The sequence below is a fragment of the Indicator indicator genome, chromosome 23 (assembly GCF_027791375.1).
Source record: "Indicator indicator isolate 239-I01 chromosome 23, UM_Iind_1.1, whole genome shotgun sequence".
Lineage (NCBI taxonomy): Eukaryota > Metazoa > Chordata > Aves > Piciformes > Indicatoridae > Indicator > Indicator indicator.
In genome coordinates this window covers 6,726,042-6,742,203 of record NC_072032.1, presented here as the reverse complement: position 1 = coordinate 6,742,203, position 16,162 = coordinate 6,726,042, and positions in this window count along the sequence as shown.

The following is a 16,162-nucleotide window of genomic DNA, read 5'->3' as shown; positions in this document are numbered from 1 at the left end:
CTGAGCACAGCAGGGTGTCAGGGGCTGGGCAGCTACCAGGGAAGCTGGGCTTTGTGGCCATGCTTTTTCCCGTTGTGAATTGTCTTAGGTAGGCTCTGCCGATTACAGAGCTTTTCACCTTCTTCTAACATTAACAGACAACAGTATTGGTAGTTACCTGCCTTGATACAGAATAAAAGGTGGATCATTTAGCTGAAAACCACAACTTTCTTTAACGTTTGAGTTGGTGTTTGGTTTTTTGTGAGGGGGTTTGTTTTTGATGTTGGAGTATAATTGCTCTCTAGGAAGCAGAAATAAATCTAAGCAACTGTCTTTTATGCTCGTAACCATGCCAGTTAAACTGTGCTTTCTTTACCTTTCAAATCTGATGCTAGCCAAGTAGCCAGACTTGCTGCTAGCCTGAAATAGCTGCTTACTCTGTGCAGAAATGCTTGCTGTGGCTGCAACGCTTCCATTTCATTCTGTTACAAAGGTAGCCTTGCCGAATAGACCTTGATTTTTGGGTGTGGTTTTGTTGGTGGTTGGTTGGTTGTTTTTTTGTTTTGTTTTTTCTTGAAGAGCCCATTAAAATTTCATGTTTTATTCTTGTGAAGGTACCTGTTTACTCTAACAGGATTACACCTCCTTTTTTTTCACAATCCGAAGGCACTAGACTGTCAATTATTCAGAGCGTGTGCCCTGGCACCTGGGTAGCTCTTTCCCTCCTTCTGTACTTCTTAAACCATGCCCTTAAGTTTGATACCAAAGCTGAATGTAATACTGCAGAATCTCTTATCAGTGCTGTAAAATCTTGCCTTGAAGTTTCATTCCATCCTTTATCTCATTCATTTATCCATCTTCTGGCTAGTGGAAACAGAACTGACTACACTGCTGTCACTTGTTTGCCTGACCACCTCTTAAAATGACCTAGTCGATGGAGACTTCACAACCTCACTAAGCAGCCTTTGTCTTTAAAGATTTTGCTGTTAATTTTGTACAGCATAGAAGTCCTCCCTTGTTGCAAATCAGACATTTCATTTGCTATTCTTTGCTGTGGATACAGAGAACTGACACCTCCTCCGCTCAGTATTGTGATCTGTAAGCTTGGTAACCTCAGTTCTTTCAGCCTTCCCTGGCAGGTAATATTGTCTACATCTGCTGGTAGTTCTCTTGTGGCTTTTCTCCAGCTGTTCCTGTCTGGGTTGAAGACTTGTGGTCAGAATGAGTTGCACTTGTCTCTCTCAGACTTAACAGAGCAGTATTAGGTGGAAGGATTATGTCATAAGCTATCCATCCCAAGGTAGCATTATCTTTTTTCAACAGTCTGACCTTGTTGACTCCTGCATATAGTCACCTATGCCCCCTTGGAAATCCATGGTAGTTCTATGAAGATCTTCCTTGTAAGTTTGGCAGTGAGAAACTCACAGTAATTGAGAGTGTCACAAACATTAATCAGGGAAATAATGACATTTATTCTTTCTCCCCTTTGTAACTCTGTCATGGAAGAAAGTTGTACTGTTTTGATGTGGCATGTTTTTGACAAAACCAAGGTGGTTCTTCCTCGTCCCCTTATCTAAGCTCTTATAAAGGCTTGTTTATATATATTTGACTAAATTTTCTGGGAACTGAAAACAAGCTAATATTATTGCTCAGCTATTTCTACCCTTTACCAATCTTCTTCTCTTCCTCAGTTGTTTTTTTTGGGGGTATGTGTTGTGTGATTTTAGTTTGTTGGTTTTTTTTTAGGAGCTAAGCTCATTTAGTCACTTTCAAGAAAGGATTTGTGGTTCGCCTTTTTCTGAGCTTCTGATTTCTTAGACATCCTCCATGAGTTTTCAAAGACAGGATTATTGATTTTTTTTTTTTTTTAGATGGCTCAGAGGATTTCCTGAGCAACTTGGTTGTATGTTATCAGATCTAGCTGACTTGGAAGAAGAATGTAAGTATGGCTATTTCCAATAATAGGCTGAATCTGGGTAGACATTTTTACCCATTTATTTGTGCTAATTGTGCTAGTCACTTGTAGTTGATCCTCTTTAGAGGACTTACTCTTCATTAGTCTGTTTTTCCTCTTCATTCAGTAATGGGCAAATTCTCGTAGTAGTAGTACTGATAGAATGATTTCTTAGTAGCCTCAAGCTGTTTTATGACAATTATTTAATTTTGTGCCTTTAGCCTTTTTGATTTTGTCCCCTCTGTTCTCTTGCCACTGTTATGGTTGTTATTCCCTTTCTTTGTGCTTTTTCTGAGTCATTGTTCTTGCTATGTTTTTCAGTCTCTTGCTGTGCTTGGTTTTCTCAAATTTGTTTGTATCTATTGTGTCACTTGAGAATTAGCTCTTCCTTGCCTTCTGTGGGCTGTTGGTTAGTGTTGTTAAATCCATCTCTTGCTGTTCTTCTTTCCCTGTTCAGTAACCATGGACTTGATGGTTCACCTGGAATTGAACTGTCTCATTGTTTATTGCCAGCCACTTCTTGTTGGCTGCATCTCAAGGAAGAGTCTCTGGTTGCTTTCTGTGTTTAAAAAAAGTTCTTGAACTCTTGCTAGTGTTCTGATGTCTTCTGTTAGCAGTAGGTGTCTAGGTTCTTACTGTCTCCTTGTAACAGGAAGTCCTATGTTTTTCTTCATTCTTTATTTTATGTGATTTTTTTGCTGTCTAGAGTAGGAATGTTTAACACTCTACCAGTTGCCAGGTGAGGTAATTTTCTTGCAATGTAATTTTTGGAGTAGATCATCTACAGTTGTATCAATGAAGCTACACAGTCAAGTAATTGATTCCTCAGTGTCTTGCACATCTTATACTTGCCTTTGGATGAATGCTTCCTACTGTTCATAGGAAAGTGCTGGCTCTTTTTTGTTTTGTTTTGTTTTACATAATCCTATTCATTTTGCATGTTACTGTTCAGTATTGAAATGTAAATAACAGATTAAATCTCTAACAACATTCTGCTAGGGAAAAAAGTGTTCATGCATGGTTGTGACCTGTCAGGGCTAGCTGAGGGAATTTTGGAGCCTTTTAACTACCTGCTCAGAACACTTTTGGCCATTGTATTAGGGAAAAGAAATGCTTGAATCATCTTCATTATTAGCTTTTGGTATATATTTGGGGATTTTTTGGCACATGTGACTGGAAAAACATTAAAGGTTTTTCTAGTATAGGAAAGGCAGAATCCTGGTAGGAGGTGGATTGGCTCTGTTTTGCTGTGTCATATTTGGCTACAAAGAAGGCAAGTATAGCACATGGGATATGTGCTCTTAAAGAATTTGTCGTGTGTGTAATTCAAACAATCTCCTTTCCTCCCTTTTTCCCTTAGAGAGCCTGGGGTTTTGGTGGCTGCATATCTGGGTATTACCAAGCCAACTCTTTTTCACTCAAGTCTAAGCTTGTCTGTGCTTAAATCAGTTCTGTAATTTTGTATGTTTGCTGCTGTTTCCTTTGTCAGCTAGGGAATAGCATTTACTGTTGTGCAGAAAACTCTTTACATGTAATTAATTACTATACTTCAACTAGTAAAAGACAAACTCCTTCTCCCCTTATGGCTTACTATTAAATTTGGGTTTAATTGCTTCAGGTTTTCAAGTTTGATTTACCTTGCAAACTGTCCATACCTTTACATAAAAGCTAAAATACTAATTTGTTCTGCTTTTTATTTTAAATGGGTTGTTAAAAGATATCCAAAAGCTTTAGAAAAACTACTGCAGGCAAATTTTCCGTCATCTCTCCTGCTGCAAATCGGATAAAATCCCCACATGGACGACAAAGGCAACTCATATATTACAGCTGAGTTGCAAACACAGTTGAGCAACTGGAAGCCTTTTTTTTCCTGAGAGTGGTGATAAAACTGTGGGGGGATCTGGGCAGTTTTTTTGTTACAGCCTATCTGAATGTATACCAAAAAATGCCTTGCATGAACTCATTCAACTTCACTGGAAGTTGATCTTCACAGTCCCTGTCTTCAATTCCATTTCACATCCTTCATGCTTCAGTTTGAACATTTTCCAGGGCATTTTACTCTTTTTTCCCTGTCCTCAGTCTAATTCTTTTTCCCCACTCCCAGTCTATTCACAGAGAGAACTTCATTGCTTTGCTAGGCTAAGTGAGCATGGCCTCTTGCTGATGACCCTGGCTGACTGTCACCATGTCTGTTTGAGTTAGTCCTTTCTTAAAGGTGCTTGACCAAATGAGGTCTCCTCCAGAGGGCTATGAAGTAGCACTAATACTTTCCAGCATCTCTTGAAAACAGTGTGATGCATCTTGGAATCCTGTTTCCTTTTGGCAGTGTTGGGGATGAGCATAAGCCATTGCTATAACCAAGTTCTTCTCCCTGTTGGTGTGCAAATCCTGATAAAGAGTTCACCTCAGTAAAGATAATGTGGCTGCAAATAGAGCATGAGACACTTGTCAGTGTCTACGACTTTTGTTCAAGTGTCCTCTTAAGATGTGGAATTTATTAATTTGGAGCTGGGCATTTCTGATAGTGGAAAATGTGAAGTATGAATAATTATTGAATAAGATGAAAGGGATGATGTTACAGAATTACCAGTATAAATCATTAAATATACATGTGCATTCTTAGAGTAATTAATTTCTATTAACAGTTTTCAGTTGATGTGCAATACTTGGGATCAATGCAATGCAAAATACAAACAAGACCAGGATATTAATTACTGCTGACTTTGATCCGAGTGAATGGTCTTCTTCAGCCAAGGAGCTGGCTGCACAAGTATAGACATGCTATAGTGTCTTGGTTATGCATGAGAGCCTCATGTTTATTGCAATTTGGATTTTGTTCTGTTAAAAAAAAAAAAAAAAACAAACCATTTTTCCATGAAGATAAAATTAGAAAGAAGGACACAAGCTCATGTCCTGGTTTGCAGCTTTCTGATTCGTATTTCATTTTTTACATCAAAAGGTAGGGCTTTGATTCTTCCTGTCTTCACCATTTCTTTGCTGCAATGTCACTGTTTTAGTGTGCTATATATTTCTATGCTAAAACCTCCTAACTTACTGCTCCCTTAAACTTAGAGATTAATTATTATCTATTATTATTTGTAATGACCAAAACGAATGTTTAATTTTTTTCTGGAAATGAATTTTTCCTCTATGATGCTGTGAGGAAATGGCTCATCAGTGGAGGGTGCCTGTTTGTAAAAATAGTGATGCTGTGGCTACAAGGTGAAGTTTGACAGTTGGATAAAAGTGCAGCTCTAGGCTTCTATTTTAATTTCTTTTCCCCCAAAGGGCAGTATCTTTCATTTATTGCGTAGCAGTGTGCATTTCAGCATGGTAGATGATATCTGTTTTTCTAGTATGTGCTTGCAGGTTTAAAGATGGTATAAATTGTGGTTCTGATACTTTCAGGGTTTTTTGTGAGATGAGACAGATGGGTTTAAGTTCAAAGGAAGATAAAATGACAAGATGGAACTTGCAAGCATAGGCACTTTGCGTGGCATCAGGGATCTGTTGCTTTTTCTCCTGTAGTGATCCCTCTCCTGCTGGAAGACAATTAACCATTAACCACCAGAGACTGGAGCCAGTGCAGGTTCACAACAGAGTTAATAACTGTTGCTGGGAAGCACAGCTTTCTGGGAATGAACTGGCAGGGCCACAGGGCTGGCTGAGGATTTGTGCTTTCAGGCCTGGGGTAGCACTGCATCTACTGGTCACTGCTCTTGCAGTAAGGGTGATTTCAGCTTGTCAGCTTTTGAATGAAATGGGAGTATGTTTGTTTTGTGTATAAAGCCCCCTAAAGATTAGTCTGGTCTTTGAGTCTGCTCTCAATGGTATCAAATGGAGGAGCAGGGAGGTTATTTGGTATTTGGCATGGATTTCTTCCTCAACACCAGTTCTTGTAGCTACTTGGTAGAAGGTCTCATGTGTATTGTCTGTGTTCCTGACTTCCAGTAGCCTGTTTTCTAACTCTTACCAGTTTTTCAGAAAGTAAGGAGTAAATGGTTCATCAGGTAGAAGCATCTTAATCCATTACAGAAGAAAAATGATGGACAGTTAGCAGGAGTAATGAAATATGCTATTTCATTCTGACCTGGATGAATTCTGGTTTACATGATTTGATACTTGCAATCTCTAAATAGGGATCACACTAGATCATATCTTCTGGAAAAAGAACCCACCAGGAGCTAATTCAGGAAGGTCTTTGGCCTTTGTTAATACAACGTGTTAGATCATATGCAAGGCAGTGCTTAGATGTTTACTTTAAGTGCAGCTTATCTACATTTGGTTTCATGGTGAAATGCAGCATAATGTCCAGAGAGCTCAGCAGGACTTCTGGGTTCTGGACACTTCATTCCACAAAGCAACTGTGGCAGGGGTTGTTTGGTTTTGAGTGTTTTTGTTGTTGTTGTTGTTGTTTTTTTAGGGTATTATTTGTTAGTGCTCAGTTGTCACATCAGACTTTCTTTTAAGAAAGAGGGAGGCATTAAGTTTGAGTGGTTGAGGTAGGAATGACTATACCTATTTAAATTTCATGGTATGAGTAGTTTAAGTGCTTCATTCAACTTAATGTCCAGTTGAGTCATTTATCCTTGTTTAATAAAACAAAATAAATCAAACCCCCTCTTCTTTGAGTCTGACATTGCTTTAACTTCCAGTTAAAAAGTTAAGCCATTATAGATCATTCTGTCTAATAGTGAGAAGCACATTGGAGTTTCATCTTGTAAATTTTGGTTTATGAATGCTTTCTCGTTCCTGTAGAGATCAGAGTTTTTTTCCTGTGTGTGCTAACATTTTTATGTTGTGGCAGTACAGCCTGTGAACTCCTGTTTCCTAAGAAGTGCCCATTTCCTGAAGGATGTATTTTAGATTGATTCAGCTGAAAGAAAAATTGAGTGTGCTATTGAAGAATGTGTGGGAGGAAGGGCACAGACTACAGAAGGTGCTCCCTTAAAACTCATTACAGAATAACAATATCTTCCTTCTTCTGAAAGTACTACTTCAAAGCTGGTACTGCTGAAAAAACCCTGACCCAGGATAGTTTCAGGCATCTTTATTTGCAGTGCAGCTCATGTCATTTAAGATTACTCTGCTCCTGAGTATACCTTTTGCCAGTTGTGGTTTGATGGGTTTGTAGTTTTGAATTTAAGTAGCTGTTTAGACTTCAGTCTGTTTTGATTGCTGGGCTACAGTAGAATTGTTATATTTTACCTCTGAGGACCTAAACGGGTGGGAAAAAATAAGATGCAGCAGGTAAATCATCAGTTCTATGTAGATCCACCAGAAGAGGATCTGAGTCCTTAATGAACTAGAAATAGAAGGAAGACTGGTTTTCTTCCTATCCTGCACTGCTCAGTCCTTCCCTTTTGTTGGGTTTTGAGTCATCATCAACTTGCTTTATTATCTCTGTGCAAAGCAGGTTGAGCTTTCTAGATTAAGCCTCCCCACCCTCAGCTTCTCAATTTGTTTGACATCAATTTATTTGAGGAATAGTCTTTACTAAGCTCTGGAAATAGTGTTATGTTTGCTTAACATCCAAGTGATAAGTTTTAATATGACTTGCTGAGGAAGGGAGCCCTTCAGAGAACCTGTCTTGCAGGTTAGTCAAATTCTGTAGTGGTGTGATTTTACTTAAAAGAAAATATTGCAAGTCAATATTACATGAGAATTGCAGTAGAATTGTCACTAAAATTGAGTTTTCTGTACTATTGATTGCGTATGAATAATGAGGAAAATTACAAACACCTTGGCTAAAGGGGGATTTACCTGGCATCTCTCCAACAGTGTTTTGGCAGTAGCACAAGGCAAAAAGGATAGAAACAGTTTTGCCTGTAAGAATTTTCTGGGGATACTTTCATAGCAGGTTCCTAATTTTAGATGAATATGATGACTGCCTATTGCCAAATACATCTTACAAACTACTAATAGATTTATTGTAATAGAGTCTTCCTAATATCAAGTAATGCCATAGAATCATAGAATGGGTTGGGTTGGAAGGGACCTTTAAGATCATCTAGTTCCAACCCCTCTGCCATGGGCAGGGACACCCAGCCACTAGACCAGGTTTCTTAAGGCCTCATCCAGCCTGGCCTTGAGCATTGCCTGGCTTGAAGCCTCCACAGCTTCTCTGGGCAACCTGTTCCAGTGTGCCAGCACTCACATGGGGAAAAACTTCTTCCTCGGGTCTCACCTCAATCCATCTTCTTCTAGTCTGAAGCTATCATCCCTTCTCCTGTCCCTCTATGCTTTTGTCAAAAGTCCCTCTCCAGCTTTCCTGCAGCCCCCTTCAAATCCTGGATGTCTACTTTAAGGTCTCCCCAGAGCCGCCTTTTCTGCAGGCTGAATAACCCCAACTCTCAGCCTGTCTTCATAGCAGAGGTGCTCAAGCCCTCTGATCATATTTCCTCTTTTGGAGTACTAAATGAAAGATCTCCTTAACAACAGCTTTGTTGAGTATTTGGGCTTGTAACTGCTCACAACAGTGGGGCATTTTCCTGTCTTTTGCATGTCTTTAGAGAGAAAACGAGTGCGAATTCTCAAGTTAGATGAATTAGTATTTTCTGATGCCAGCTTCATATCTCTTCCTTCTTCCCCTTTCCTAGGTTATTGTCTGTGGTTATCCCTTGAACATGATTCCCTCTGGCTAAGCATGCTGGAGGCAGCGTGACATGGTGGGCTGATGTGCTTCACAGTCACAAGATTTCCAACTTGCCCTATCCAAATGTATATGCACAAGAGTGTGCATGGATCGGTTTGAGTTATGTGCTGTTTGGGACCAGTGTCTACAAGCATCTGAAGAGTGGCTGTCAGGAGGATGGAGCCAGTCTCTTTTCAGTCATATCCAGTGATAGGACAAAGGGCAATGGACATAAACTCCATCATAGGAAGTTCCACCTCAACATGAGAGGGTGTGTGTGAGGGTGATGCAGGACTGGAGCAGGTTGTCCAGAGAGATTGTTGAGTTTCCTCTGGAGATCTTACCCATGCTTGGACACCTTCCTGTGTGACCTGCCCTAAGTGGTCCTGCGTTGCAGGGGGTTTGTACTTGATCTCTGGAGGTCCCTTCCAACCCTTAGCACTCTATGATCATAGCAAGTTGATTGATCTCACAGCTAATGTGGTGTTCTGCAGCAGATCTGCTTCCACAAACCTTCTCTGTGCCCAGGAGCTGGGTGTGCAGTCATGTCATGCTTAGCTCCTTGGCTGTGGAGTGTAATTCTGACTTATTTCTACTTCCAAGCAGTATGGTAAGGTTATCTATTTGGCTGAGCTCTCTGTGTGATGACAATAATTTCTGTTAAGGATGAGAGCTATTGAACACAGATGTGCTGTGCATCAGGTACCAGCCTCAGTAAGGACTGAGCTATCACCTCAGCTGTATTGATGTGCAATGCCTTCTGCCATCTGGAGCCTCTGCCAACTTCCTCACTAATGCTTTACTCTTGGCAGCTGTTCAACTTCTGGCAACTTCTCTTTCTCCTACTACTTAATTATTTGAGACCTAAAAGGTAATTTATCAATACTTGTGACTAGTATTCAGATTTCATATTTCAAATGTGGGATATCAAGAGAGTCACAAGAGCCTTGTGACAGTCCTTGGAGTGCTGCTTCCTCTGCAGCCTTTGCTTTTCTCTGTACCTGGGAATTGATGTAAAGATTGGAAGGTTTCAGAGGAGTACCAAGGGACTGGTTTCTTGCATCACTGATGTGTTTATAGATGTGTGTTTCTTCACTGAAAAATTTTCCAGTCTGGGGAGTGTGGACCACAGTATAGACTAATGGCAGGCTGGGCTGGGAGAGGCTAACTTAGGTTAGTGTTAATGCCCAGAGTAATGTGCTTGGTAAAATGGATTAATGGGTTGCAAAATTAAATCAATTGGCCAGATCAGGTGTTGGCTGCCTTAATATGGGTATTTGATTTTTAATTGTTATCACCCTGTCTTTGCTTCCTCTGGCTTCTGTTGGGCATTTTGGTATCTTTAGTAAAAACAAGGACCTTTTTGTGTAGGAAACCGTCACCAATCTCTTTTTTGGTGAGTTTGCAGCTAATCAATAATCACTTTCTGTCAGTGTCTCTCCTCTCGTGCTGAGACTCCCTGGCAAGCAAGTGTGCATTACTGTCACTGCCTTCTGCTCAGTGTCACTAGAGATGTGTGATTGTCACAGTGAAAATGTGAATGCTTATGATGTCAGATTCTTAAGCAAAACACTTCTGTTTCTAAATCAGGGAGGGTGCTGTTGGTGGTTTGTCCACTCTTCATGGTTAGCATTAATACAACTATTTGGTGGTCTTTACTCACAATACACCCTGTCCCCCTACCCCAAAGGCACGTTTCAATGATTCACCACACTGAACTATTTGGAAGTAGGAATCTGCAGACTTTCCACTGTTGTAAATCAAACATTCACCAATTTCCAAGCCACTGCTTAAAGGCTCTTTGGAATTAAATTTTACATAATGGATTTCAAGACAATTTTTTTATTTATCAGAAGTCATGATGAAGCCTGAGAACTGCTTGAATTTTTGGAGTGTTGCTGTGCTAATGAACCTGAGAATATGTCAGAGTTGCTGATGGTTTTCCTGCCTGTTACTGGGCATGTGGATTTTGCATTTTCTGTATGCCAGTCCTAGGAAGAAAACTTTTTTTTTTTTAAATCCCCCACAAAGACCATTTTAATATGCTTTTCTGAAAGGAAGTGTCCTCTCTCTGCATTTCTCTTGGGAAACTTTGCTGTTCACCTGCCACTTTGGCATCAGACTTTCATGACCATGGACAGGGACCATCAGTCACCTTTGGCCAGCCCAGCTTCCCTTTGAGGGATGCAGCAGACCCAGGCATGCTTTGTCAAAGGACACTTCTACACTTCTTGACCTTATTGATATTGACCATAAATACACCCATAGCTACACTAGTAACCTCATCATCCTCTCTGAGAGGACTCCTGAATATAGCTCTGGGTGATCAGTCATCTGATTCCAAGGACCTTTCTGGAACATTTTTTTCAGTGTTAGACCACCTTTAAGAGCAACTCCTTTCATGAAAAAGTGATGGGAGTGCAGGGAGTCCTCTTCCCTAGAGACTTGCCAGACCCAACTGCATACATTCCTGTGTGACCTGCCCTAGGTGATCCTGCTTTGGGCAGGGGGGTTGGACTTGATGATGTCTGGAGGCCCCTTCCAACCCTTACCATTCTGTGATTCTATGATTAGTCATCTGCTTTGTTAATGTTTTTTTGTTTTTTATTTATGGGGTTTTGTTTGTTTGTGTTTGTTTTTTTTGCAGTAGTTGATACTTTGCAGGCCTTGTGGTGTTTTGGTGGGTGAATTTGTTCTCACTTTCTATCCTGACGGTAGCAAAGACACTGCTTTCTGTGGGCAATCATACAGGACATTGCTTAGGCTTTTGAAGCGTACTTCCAATGCCTTTAAAAATGCTTGTGGATTTCTTACTATGTAGCAGATGGAAAATAATCAGAATGTTGAGATATATGAAGTCACATAGGCAAGAGTGATGATGCTGCTAAAGCAGGTCTGTTTCAGTTTGTTCTTCCTCTGAAAAACTGGGCAGTACCAGCTATTAACTAGGTATAGTGTGGATTTATAGAACCATTAAGCAAGGGATAAGTGTGCATAGTTTACTGACAATTTTTACGTTACAGTATTGTTTCAGTGCTGTAATAGACCTTCTGCAGAGGCTGTTGTTACTGCAGAGACTATGGTCAGTACGGACAGTGTTGAAAAGCAATGTTTAAAGCAGACAAACTCCCAAACCTTGCTGTGTTAGAGGTCTGGGCAGCATGCTGTTGTTTCTGACAGTGTGTGGGACTAGATAAATGGAGAACCACAGTGCTTGTGTAGAATCATCCTCCTCCCACGTGCCTTTCCATATCTTACCAGTCCAAAGATGTCCTACATGAGGTTTTGTTTGCTACTATCTGCTGAACCTCGCTCTCATACGTTTATCATCATTCTTTCCCCTCATCCATACAGTTGACTTTCACTTAACCCTAATCAGGATCTGAAATTTTCATTCCCTGGAATCAGGTAATTTTCTGTCCCCTGAAGTGAAGGCATAAAGAAATCTTCCTTCGTATCTGAAAAATCACTTAAGATTTTGGAAGCATCACTCATCTGCCAGCAGCAGTTTTGTGATGAATTTAGCTGTGCCTGGGAGAGGAAAGGAACAGCTCAGCCTGTGACTGGAGAGCACCCAAGGCAGAGCTTTCACCCAGGCTGCTGGGAGGGGGATCTTCACCAACCAGCCCAATTGGAAACTGCTGCCTCCCAAATGGCGCTGGGTGCCAGGTGGGGAAGTGAGGCAGAGCTGCTCTATGAAGCTGCAGAGCAGAGTCATCCTGTGCTCACTGACTGGCAGTGCCTGAGGGAGGGCTTAGCACACAACATCTGTGCCACATGGGTTCTGGCATCCAGAGTGTCGGCAAAAGAGCAAGCAGCAGAGCCAAGAAGTCTTGATGGGTTGTGGGGGTGGCAGCCAGGGTTAAGCACAGTACATTTGTTTAATGTTAGTCACTTACAGAAAACATGTTTTTCAGATGTTTCAACAAGTTTAATTTTCCCTTCCTTGTATAAAAATAAGGGAATTAATTCAAGTGGTTATGTCAGGACTTTGTAGGATAAAATGTGGCCTGAATCGTCTCTTGGTAACTTTTTTTTGGTTTTGTCAGTCTATAACTGTCCTAATGTGCCTGAGAACATCAGTGCAATTTTTTTTTTCTAGCAATTTGCCCCCAGGAGAAATTTGATTAAATCCTGCACTTCTGAGCATCACGTTTATGTGCAATTGTTGAGGGTTCATTGATGATGAGTCACACCTTAATTTCTTCCTGTGCTTTTCTTTTCCTAAGCTCTCCTGAGACATTGCATCACTCTCACTTTCCTGATATTTGTGTGACTTCACTAGGCTTCAACTGTGAGGAAGATGGGGGTGTGTTGTCTAATAATATGTCACTCAGCCCACCGAAGGTCTGGTTTTGATAGTGACAGGCTGTTAGAGCAAATTATGGTAATCTTTGAGTGCTTATGTTGTGGTTGCTCAACTGGTTCTTCAAGGTTGTTCAGGTGAAATCAAGGACTATTGCTTAGGCTATGATTTTTAGCTTCAAATTGGAAGAAGCTCCGTTTAGACATGAGGGTGGTGAGACACTGGAACAGGTTGCCCAGAGAAGTTGTGGAAGCTCCAAGCCTGGCAGTGTTCAAAGGCAGGTTGGATGGGGCCTTGAGCAAAGTGGTGTAGGAGGTGTCCTTGCTCATGGCAGAAAGGTTGGAACTAGATGATCTTGAAGGTCCCTTCCAACCCAAACGATTCTGTGATTCTCTCCTGTTACTTTTGGGTAGAAATTATGCTGAGCCAAGAAGATGTATTCCTTTTTCTCCAGCAAATCTATGTTTTAGAGAGATTCAGTTAATGTGATGGTAGCAGTAAGATTATTGACAATTTCCCCCCCCCCATTTTCTATTAGCGTGTGTAGTGCATGCAGAGATTGCCACCTTCCAGATCCACCCCAGCCTTCCTTCTGGCACATGCATGAATTAATGTTTCAAATCATTAAAAAGAATATTCAGGACTGTAAAAATGAATTTTCTTTAGTAAAACCAAAAAAGTTAGGGTTGTTCATAACTGACGGCTGTCTAGCTTGTCCCTTCTACTTGAAATTTCTGCACACAGGATTCTATCTGTTAAATTATGGCTCAGTAACTAGATCTTGCATGCTGCTTCTGCCATTCTCCAGTCTCTTCAGTAAGACAAAGGGTTTAGTACTATTAGTTAACTATTAGTTAAACTATTAGTACGATTAGTTAACTAATCTCAGGCACTTTCTTGCTACAGACTTTGGATAACTGCAGTTTCCTAGAGCTTCTTTGAAAAGCTTAATGAATAAATGGGGGAAAATAATCATGCTCTGTCCCTCCTGGTACTGGAGAAGAATAAAGCCAGCGTTAACATACTGAAATTATTAGTGGAACTATAACATCCTTGAACTTCTTCAGGACTGTTGGCTGAATGTCATCTGCCATTGGTGGTTTGCTAGTTCTTGAGGTGTCCATTTGCTCCATACTGTTTTCCTTTCTTTCAGCAGTGCTTTGCATTGAAGCAGTTCCTCTAACAATATTCTCCCAGTGAAAATTGCTCTGTAGTGAACTTGAAGGTGCAAGAAATAAATCTGGTGTCTTTGCCATGGCCTTAGCTTCTCTGAATATTTTTAATGCATCTATTTGTTTACTTCCATTAGCCTTACAGCTCCTGACACACTACCTAATGCTCCTTGCTCCTCACCTGCCTTGAGAAAGGATTCAGTTGTAGTTTTTGTGCTATTTTGTTTTCCTTCCTTCCCAAAATGATTTGTGAGACTGTCTCATTGTATTTTTGTTTGTTTGTTTTCTCTGTCTGTTTTTAGCTTGCTATTGTTTGAGCTCTGTTTGGCCAACTTCTACAAGATTCTTCTCATGTTTCTTCTAAAATGCTATTCAGCCATCTCCTTCCTTTGCCCATCCTGTCATTAGTCACCCCCACTTAAGTCTTTTCTGTAATTTTTATTTTGCTTTAAGCCTCACATACCATGTCTTGCAACTCATTGCCTATGGACACATAATTGAAAAGGCCTGAAATTGTGCCAGGCGAGGTTTAGGCTGGATATTAGGAAAAATTTCTTTGCTGCAAGAATGGTCAGGCATTGGAACAGGCTGCCCAGGGAGGTGGTAGAGTCACCATCCCTGGAGGTGTTCAAGAAATGTGTGGACATGGCACTTGGTGACATCGTTCAGTGGCCATGGTGGTGTTGGGTCAATGGTTGGACTCAATTGTAGGACTTCTCCAACTGAAACAATCATATGATTCTATGAATTTTTGATGTTTATGTTTTCTCTTGTTTATCTGATCCCTTTCTTTATGTTCCTTGGTATGTGTTCTTTCTACAAATCTTTAGGCCATTACTAAATTCGGGGGGGCTTACACCAATATTTTGAACTAAATTCTGGATGGTGCTTGGGATGAAGAGATGTCTTTTGTTAGTAGCATGGCAACTCCTTCCACAAAGCAGTCACTCCTGATTTCAGTTTTGTCTTGGCATCCTGTGACACTTAGTGGGTAAAAGAAACCTCCCACTGTTTTTATCTTTACTTTTGTAACACTTCTGACTACCTTCAGCTTGGTCACTGACCATCTGCAAATCTAAATATGGCAGCTCATGCTTTTCTCTTCAGCACTGTCTTGAGTGTAAAGAAAGTTAATTTTCTCAAGAAAAGATTGAGCTGCAGATGATTTTGTTCTAAACTTACTGGCTGCTTTGTTCTTTGAATGCATATGCATGCCAATAGTCAGTGGACTTTAGTCTAGAGGATTTCTTTGTGAAGAAGGCTTGCTTTTTTTATTTTTTTCCCATTCAAAAGACCTTTATTCCCCTTTTCGGGAAGTGGCTGAGTGAAAATAGGGAACATGTTCCATGCTGACTTCTTTACTTCTGTAGTTTCAGATCTGAGATGCTTGACTTCACATATGAGAAGTTTTTTTAGCTACCTGCTTCTAAAAGTTAGCATGGGGTATGTAAGTGAGGTTGTGTGGTTTCTTTTTTTGTATGTTCTCTAGCAGTGATTTCAAGATAAATTTATTTATTTAATCCTCTACCTTTGAAAAATCTGGCTGAAGGCAGCAACTTTGCAGTAATCTCTGCAATTCTTTGAATGTGTAAAACTGAAGGATGTTCCTTTTTACTGGAGGAGTCCCCAGTCTAAGTTTCTGGTTTGGTAGTAGTGTAAAAACATTTACTGAATTCTGTAAATCCAGCACACAAGATGTGGAAATTCCTACATTAAACACAGTAGGGTTTGGCATGGTCTTCAGAGTAGTCTTAAAATACGTGAGGCAGTAGTGTGTGGAAAACTGGAGAACAGAAAAGGTTAACAAAAACATGTGAAAGGTGCAAGTGAGGCATGAGGTAAATTCTATCTGAAATTCAAGAGATAAGCCAGTACTCAAGAAGAGGGGAAAACAAAGAATAAAACAAGTGACTAACATTATTTCCCCTGTCTCAGTGGCGTTTTTTTTTTTTTCTCTAATGCCTTCTTTTTGTATCATCTTGGTCTTCAAGTCAGTGTCCAAAATTTACTCTTGTTTTAGTGTCTTCAAATAATGCTTCATGAAAACATTTGGGGCTTGTGAAAGGCACTTGATTGTATCTGTGCTAGTCTCTTCAACACTTGTGGAGGTACAAGGT